The following is a 9,297-nucleotide window of genomic DNA, read 5'->3' on the forward strand; positions in this document are numbered from 1 at the left end:
GGAGGAAGCAGAAGGAGAGAGAAGAACAAAGAAAGGAAGGTCCTTTTATCAGTTTTGGGGTGGGCTATTGCTTATTTATGAGGAGTGAGCTACTTTTAACCTATCACAGGCCAGATTGCTTTTATGGGCCCAGTCCTGTAGACACAGATTTCAACTTTCCTGGACCACTGTGGCCTTGGGGGGAGGGAAACCAGAGATAAGGGCATGAGGTCATTTTAGGAGCCAAGATGTACCAGGAGAATGCAGCCTGTGAGGCGGCATCACAGCATACTTTAACATGATCAGTTCCCTAACACTGGGATTAGGAGCATGTGCGGCCACCCCCAGCTAATAAGCAATTTCTCTAAATAATGCCTTGATTAACAAATTCTCTGACAGTAAAATCTTTTTGGCTATTTATCCTGGTACCAGAGATGACATTTGGTTGTAGGAAATGGAAAAACTTCAATATAGTAGAGAACACAAATGACTCAATAGGCTCAGGTGAACAGCAGTAAGTAGGAGATGGAAATTCTATGCCTGTCTTTGCTTTGGCTGCATAAAAGAATAACATCCAAAGCAATGCTTGTATTGATAAAAAGAACTTTTTAAATGACATACATTGTCATCAGGAATTTTGTTAAGGAATGTAGGAGGCATGTAACAGGTCAGAATTGCTGGAACAATACACTTTTCAAAAGAAGCTACAAATCTTGATTTTAAACTTAACATCGGGATTCTTAATATAGGAAGGAAGAAAGTTAAGGAAAGAAGGAAGGAAAAATAAAAATGAAATCCCTTGTGCCTAGTGCTTGAGATACTGGCAGATCTTATAGTCACAGCATTCCCTTGCAATAATCTTTTTTTAAAATAAAAGTCTCTTCTTATTAAGTCAGACTTACTTTTTACTTGACAATGTCTATACGTATCCTATCCTAGGTAGCAAAATTTGTGAAAAAGACATGTTTTTGAAAATGCTCTGTTAGAGAGTGAAGTCCTATTTATTGGCTGCTGACGAGAAATAAACAGCCACTGAAAGGATCATAGGAGAGAGAGGCACTAGAGGTCAAGAGTAAGATCATTTTTTCCTCTTGGCTTCCTTGACATCACACTCAGTTTTCCCTCTTCTCAGATGCCTTCTGCGGCTCTTATTGTGTGGTGCACTATGACCAGGTATTCTTTCTACCGTAATCTGTCAGCCACTGGATGACTCCAAGGATCATTTTTATACTAATGTGTCCCAATTTATGTTCCCAGCTCAGATTTATTAATTGCTTCTCCACCAGACAAAATTAATTTGCAACTTTATGGTCAAGAATCATTTGCATTACTATCAGTTTTCTACAAAATTGTCAAACAGTTCAAAGACAATGAAAACCTGGACAACTCAGTAGTGTGGTAGACAAGATAGACAGTAATCTATTTTGCCTTCCAAGTCTTTTAGCAATGCTGCCTGATGTCACCTCTGAGGCCCTCCCCAACCCTAACCCAGCAGTAAGATAAACAAACACGGTGCTCTCTATTGCCCCTTTAGTTTTTTAGCACCAGGTAGTACTGTTCTGCTTTCAAGTACTGTGTAAATGCAAGGGGAGGTATAACTACACAGCCATTCTTGCTATAAAGACTCGATATCCTCTATGAAGCAGAATTGTGCTAGGAGCAGAGCAGGAAGGGACACAGACATTGTCCCTGCTCTCTTGTGCCTTACTCTCCAGGTAAGTGACAGGAAGAATATGTAAATAAAATAATTAAAACTATGATTAAGCCCGTGAAGGGAAACAGTTGCTGACACAGAAAATCACCAAGAGGGGACTCCCTAAGCTGGTGGTCAGGATTGGTTGCTCATAAGAGGGATCTGAAGAGAAGTCAGCCATTCTAAGTACACAGGGTAGGGGTAGCAGGAAGCCAGCAAAATAGCCATCTCTAAGTCTGTCCTCATCCTCTGTGCTTCTAGAGCCAGGCCTGCAGCAACTGCAGTTATTGTTTGTCTCTGCCCAGGGGCCTGGGGTTTGCAGGAGACCCGAAAGGCCAAGTCCTGCCCTCCCAGCAGTTACTGGCTGCTTTTGTGTCAAAGCTCCAAAAAACTGCCAAGGAAAAGAGAAAACCCCCTCTCTAACCTGCTCACCTTTCTATCTCCTCAGTCAGGATTTCCTTCTAAATTTCTCCCTATCTGCTAAGTGAAGCTTGAAATGCCTTCAATTTGTGAACAACAGTTGAACCCACAAAGAGTGATAAAAGACTTTAAAAATGCAAATGACTAGGGGAATTAACACTTTAGTGTGACAGTGTAAGATGATCAACTCTTGTGCTGAGCTGATTTGATTAGAAAACTGCAGTGCACAGAGGAAAGATCAAGGATAGAGTGGTGCAATGAGCATCAGGGTCAATGTCATCTGCCTCACAGCCTTGTCCAGGACCCGGGCTGAAGCTCATCTCTGTTCCAAAATCATTTCATATTGTTCCATGGCTCCCGCCAGGGGGTTGGCACTAGAAGGGCAAGGTTGGGAACCATCTGCCCAAGTTGGAGCACTGCTCCTGGGGACAGAAAGCAGAGAGAGGAGCAGGTGGAGGGCAGTCTGAGGGGCAGAGATATGTGCAGGGAAGAAAATAGGAGATGCAGGGCAATAGAGTGAGAGAGCCCACAGAACCAAAAAAAAAAAAAAAATGTATCATAGCAACAGAGGAAAGTGTTAAAGAGAAGATATGGCCAATTATGTCAATACAGAGGACTGTTTTTCAAAATGTGTGTTCTCGGAACACCTGGTGATGAGGAGGACTATTAAGAATTCAGATTCTGAAGCTGTGGCTATACCCAGTTAAGAATGGGGCAGTAGAGACAGAATTTAGCAATTTAATGAGTACTTAGTGATTGTGATGCTTATTCTGGAGTGCAGCTTCACTTTTTGTGATTTCAGTTCCCTGAAATCAACTGGGGTCCACAAATGTTAAATGAAAAAAATCCCAGAAATAAATAATTTATAAGTTCTAAATTGTATATCAGTCTGAATAACATGGTAAAATCTGCTCTGTCCAGTCTGCTGTATAGACTGTTCGTTTGTCCAGTGCATCCACACTGTGTGTGATGTCTGTTAATCACTTGGTACCTGCCTCAGTTATCGGAGGGACTATCATAGAAACACAGTGTCTATGTTAAACCTTTGTGCTGCATAAGTAAATCTCCAAAGTACTATAGTAGTGATGCTAGCCATTCACATATGTCAACTATATCAAGTGAAAAAGTGGAAGTTTTCAATAAGGAAAGGAAAAAAATAATTGTATGTCGAGCTTAAAATTTACAGTACAATAAGATCTTTTGAAAATATCACATCCATGGGGCTGGGGATGTAACTCAGTGGTTCCGCCACCTGCCTTGCAAGTGCAAGGACCCGAGTTCAATCCCTGGTACCAAAAACAAACAAAAAAACAAAAAAGAAATCACATTCACATAACTTTTATTATTATGTATAGAAATGTACATATAGGGAAAAACAGTATATTTAGGCTCAATTCTATCTGTGGAGTCAGGCATCCATTGGGGGCTTGGCACATATCTTCCATGGACATAGGGAGACTACAGAAATATTTAAATACATTGAATGAAGAATTAGAACTAAATCCAGTCCTAGTTTCTTCAGTTGGGCTGTTGGGTAAAGTATTTAATTTCTCTGAGCCTATTTGTGTTTAGTATTTAAAGTGATACTACATTCATAAAATTGACATAACGATAATCTTCACATGAGCTATTTCTGTATATAACTATGTAGCACGTAGAACATGCCTGAAATACAATGAGAAGACAGAGAATATTGATTGCCATTATTACATAATAAGGAAATCCATCGGGTATGAGGAAAAAGGAGTAATTTTTAACTTTTCAGATTGCACAAGAAGAGCAACTTGGGAAATTTGGGGAATTGAAGAAGAAATACATAAACAATGAGTTAAAACAGTGGATGAAGATTACAAATTCAAGTTTAGGAAAATTTGCAGCAGGAGGAAAGATAGTTGGGTTGATAGTTAGAACTAGGTTATATTGGTAAGGAAAAGGTTAATTAAAATAGCAGTATAAAAGAGTACTTGAGAGAAATAGTAAGGGCAAGTTTTAATGGTAGAAATATTGATGCCACAAAAAAAAAAAAAAAACAAATCAAGAAACAAACCCAGATCAGGAATAGAAGTTCAGGTGTTGAGGAGATTAGAAGAGGTCCCAAGGATAAGTAATGGAGTAGATACAAGTTAGAGAAGCTAAACTGTTTCCACTGAGATCAGAGGAAGGAATTAGAGCAACTGTGTTCTCACCACATCACAACTTCTTAGAAATGCAAATTAGAACTCTACTGGAGTCTTGCTGGGAGAGAAGCTGTGGAGGAGAGGTCTAGCACAAAACCATCACTCAAGATATACTATGTACAGTACATGTCCTTCAGGTGACTCTGTGCAGCTAAAGTCTGAGAATTGATAAATTAGGGAATAGGTGTAGAAGTGGGGATCTTTGACCTATTTAGGGTAGGTCTAGAGATTTAATGTACAGCATGTTGATTACAGTTAAAAATATTGTGCACTACAAATTTGGTAATATATTTAAAAAATTTTTTATTAGCACATGTTTGTAATACATAAGAACATATTTTAACTACTTTTGCCATACACACACAAGATAATTATGCAAGGTGGTAGATATGTTAATTTGCTTAACTTTAAGTTATTTTATCATATATATCAAAACATCATGCTGTGAACCTTAAATCTATACAGTAAGAACATAAGTAAATAAATAAACAGTATAAAGATGAGATGTGGCAAGTAACAGGATGCATTATAAATCAACATCTAGGGAAACAACAAGGTGAGTGGAGTGTTTGAGAAAAGAGAATCATTGTGTGACTTGGACAGGAAATGTCTGAAGAAAGAGGACCAACAGCAGACTATAAGCGTATGGCTGTTAGAAGCAGTATCAGATTGCTGGCTCTGAAATTAGACAGGAAAGAACCATTCTTCACTCTGTGTCCATTTCCTTCTGGTAGGTCCTTGGAATTCATTTAATTTACCTTCAAGGCTTATTTGTAGACACAACTCAGCCTGAACTAAACCAGATTTTAGATTTTTAGATATCTGTATATGTTTTGGCCATGATTCTATGCTCTTAAGATCAAGTGCAACACTCACAGAGAATGAGAAGAAATCAGACATACTATAAGCTATGAGTAGCTCTGAACTTGGAACTTTCTACAAATCATATTTCATTTAAATAGGAAGTTAAGAAAGCAGAGGCCAAGAAAATGTCACTCAAATCCCATTGCAGGGGACCAGCATTGGGGTTTGAACCCAGGGCTTTCCCACTGAACTACATTCCCAGCTCTACTTATTTGTTTGTTTGTTTGTTTACTTAGAGACAGGGTCTCTGTTATTCACTGAGTTGTTCAAACTTGTGGTACTTCTGCCTCAGCCTTCCATAGTGCTGAGATCACGGGCATGCACAATCCCTGGCTTCAAATTTTATACTTTCTTCATGCCTTCTGGTGCCTGGGATACTCTCTTAGAATTTCCTTTGTTCCCCAGGGGAAAGGACTGCATTCATGGAGGGAAAGATGCAAGGCACCACCCTTGAACATTTAAAACTGAAAGGAACATTGAATGCCACCCAGGCAAGGCTATAAAAGACCCAGAAACACAAAGGTTAAAGGTCAAGAAAACTAGAACCCAGATCTCTTTATGCCTCCTATAAATATAATTTTTCTCTTTCCCTCTTCTTGAAATGTAATCTGAAAAAAATCCAAACTAAAAATAATTGTGTAAGTTTAAAATGATGTGCATTCGCTAGATGAAAGAAAGATAGATATGCAGATTCATCAATAAGAGATAAAGGTGTTGGTAAAGCATCAAATTAAAATATCACTTTAAGTATAGTAATTGTATACCATTCTTTAAGCAAAAATATATTAAGAAAGGGAAAAAATTCTTTTGGGAAGATAACCAGTAGGGAAATAGATGGGTCAAATGGGAAATCTAATTCTAGTTTCTTGAGGAATCGCTATACTGATTTCCACAGTGGTTGCACCAGTCTGCACTCCCCTCAACAATGAAGAATGGTTCCTTTTCCTCCACAACCCCACCAGCATTTGTTATTGGTTGATTTCTTGATAGCAGCCATTCTTTGTAGAATGAGATGGAATCTCGGTGTTGTTTTCATTTGCATCTCTCAAATGACCAGTGAGATTGAACATTTTTTATACATTTATTTGTTGTTTCTACTTCTACATCTAATAAGCGTCTGTTCATTTCAAATGTCCATTTTTTAATTGGGTCTTTAAATTTGGGAGGTCTGATTTTTTTAAAGTTCTTTTTATATTCTAGATAGTAGACCTTAGTCTAAGGAAAAACTTACAAATATTTTGCCCGACATTGTAGGTTGTCTCTTTACTCTTGGTAGCTTCTCTTACTGTCCCAGTTGTTGATTATTTGTGTTAGTTGATGTATGATTGAAATTTTATTCATAAAGTCTTTTCCTATGCCAATGTCACCAAATGTTCTACCTACCCTATCTTCTATCAGGTTAAGTGTTTGTTTTAATACTTAGATATTTGATCCATTTTGATTTTTGTTTGGTGCATGGTGAGAGGCATGGGTCTAGTTTTAAACTTTGGCAAGTTGAAATCCATTTTTTCCAGCACCATTTATTAAAGAGGCTATCTTTCTTCCACTGAGGGTATTTGGCTCCTTTGTCAAAGATGAAATGGCTAGGTATGTCTGGAGTTGTTTCTGCATCTTCTAATCTGTTCCACTGAGGCTTGGATTTGTTTCTTGCCTGTACCATACTGTTCTTATCACAGTAGCTTTGTGTTATAGTTTCAAGTTGGGGATTATGAAACCCTTTGCCTCATCTTTGTTGTCTAGAATTGCTTTTGCTATTCTATGTCCCTTCTGGTTCCAAATTAATTTTTGTATTATTTTCTCTAGCTCTGTGAAATACGCTGCTGGAATTTCAATTGGGATTGCATTGAATATATATAGCAGTTTTGGAACTATGGCCATTTTCACTATATTGGTTCTTCCTACCCAGGAGCAAGGAATGTGTTTTTTTTTTTTTTTTTTTTTTTTTTTTTTTTTTGGTACCGGGAATCGAACTTGGGTCCTTGCGCTTGCAAGGCAGGCAGTGGAACCATTGAGTCAAATCCCTGGCACTCCATTTTCTGATACCCTCTTTGATTTCTTATTTCAAAGTATTGTAGTTTTCAGAGTAGAGGACTTTTACTTCCTTTATTAAATTGATTCCTAAGTATTTCATTGTTTGGGTGGTGCTACTGTGAAAGGAGTTGTTTCTCCATTTCCTTTTTCAGTGAGTCTTTTGTTCATATACAGAAAGGCTATTGATTTTTGAATGTTGACTTTCAACTGGTGACTGGATAAAGAAGATGTGATTTTTTAAAAATAAAATGGAGTACTAGTCAGCCATAAAAATTGATAAATTAGACACATTTATAGCCGAATGACACACATTGAGTCCATGTTTAAGTGAAATAAATAGGACATACATTTGTAAATATTGAATAGTTTCTCTGGTGTGAAAAACTCAGAAGGCAAATGAGGACCAAAATGTATAATAGATAATGTGAAATAAGAAGAAAAGATCCAAAGGGGAAGGGGAAGTTGGGGGTGGGGAGGGGAAAGAAGAGAAGGGAAAGAAAAAATGATGAGACAAGAAGGAAAACATAGAAACAAAGGCATCTGTAAATAGACAAATTGGGGGTGGAAGGGAGGGAGGGAAGAGGAACAGGGGAAAAAAGAAGAACCAATATATGTCATGTAAAGTACAAATTCCCAACGATGAATGTGATCATAACGTATACTTAAAATGTACCAAAAACTTAAAAATAAATAATATGTCATGTAAAGTACAAATTCCCAACGATGAATGTGATCATAACGTATACTTAAAATGTACCAAAAACTTAATAAAATAAATAAATAAATAAAAATTATTTAATGATAATAGCGAAAGAAAGAAAGAAAGAATTTCATTTTCTTGGTGTTCAGACTACCATCAGAATAGTATACAAGATCCTAATGGGGTAATTAACAACGTGAAATAGGAAGAAAAGGGCTAAAGGTGTAGGGAAGGTGGAAAGGGTAGGGGAAAGAGAATAAGGGAAAAGAAAAAATAAAGGAAAATGAAAATAAAGTGTTTTTAAATGGGGAGGGCAAAGAGGGGATGAAGGGAGGGCAGGGACAAGGGGAAAAAATGAGAACCAAGACCTGTCATGTACCTACAGGATCCCAATAATGAATGTAACTGTACTGTATACCTAAAATGTTCCAATCAACTCAATAAAAAGAAAAAAAAAAGGAAGAATTGGGGGCCGGAGGTGGCTGCGCGTCAGCGGGGGTGCCCCACAGGGCCAAGTTGGCCTGCACCACCTCCCTCCGCCTGGGGAACCGGCCCCGCCCCCTGAGGCTCCTCCTGCGTGATAGCCACTGACTCATCCCCTCCAGGCTGTAAGCTCCAGGCCTCTGCCCCGCAGCGCTGAAGATTGTGTAGTGCGGTGTGCTGGTGGGTTCACCGAGGCCGGACCCCTCGCAAAGTGAGCAGAGGAGATCGGGAGCCAGGGGCCACAGGTTTGAGAACTAGTCTTTTCAATTGCAAATCAAATGATGGAAAACTTGAGGGCTTAACAGCTGAATTTGTGAATTTAGAGTTCCTCAGTTTAATAAATGTATGCTTAATTTCAGATTCAAATCTCCCCAAGCTACCTAAATTGAAAAGCTTGAGCTCCGTGACAGTAGAATCTTTGGAGGTCTGGACATGTTAGCAGAAAAACTTCCAAATCTCACACATTTAAACTTAAGTGGAAATAAACTGAAAGATATTAGCACCTTGGAACCTTTGAGAAAACTGGATTTCCTGAAAAGCCTGGATCTGTGTAATTGTGAGGTCACCAACCTGAATGACTATGGAGAGAGCATCTTCAAGCTCTTGCCCCACCTAAGCTACCTGGATGGCTATGATGGAGAGGACAGAGAAGCCCCAGACTCAGACGGAGAGGTGGATGGTGTCGATGAAGAAGGAGAAGATGAGGAAGATGAGGATGGTGAGGAAGAAGAGGATGAAGAGATGAAAGGAGATGAAATGAAGTCAGTGAGGAAGAAGAATTTGGACACGATAGAGAAACTGATGAAGATGAGGAGGAGGAGGAAAAGGAGGAAGAAAGTGGAAAAGGTGAAAAGGGGAAGAGAGAAACAGATGTGAAGATGATTAATACCCCAAGTAACCTGCAAAAACAGAACTGTTCAGTATTGCTTTCACTGCTCATGGATTTGGTA

General features: G+C 38.6%; 1 pseudogene; it reads left to right on the forward strand.

Annotated features, from left to right (window-relative positions):
- The first annotated feature begins 4,914 nt into the window (after positions 1 to 4,914).
- LOC104867695 overlaps positions 4,915 to 9,297 on the forward strand; it is a 6,621-nt pseudogene continuing 2,238 nt past the window's right edge.

Source organism: Fukomys damarensis, unplaced genomic scaffold (assembly GCF_012274545.1).
Source record: "Fukomys damarensis isolate Sample0158 unplaced genomic scaffold, DMR_v1.0_HiC HiC_scaffold_20, whole genome shotgun sequence".
NCBI classification, from domain to species: Eukaryota; Metazoa; Chordata; class Mammalia; order Rodentia; family Bathyergidae; genus Fukomys; species Fukomys damarensis.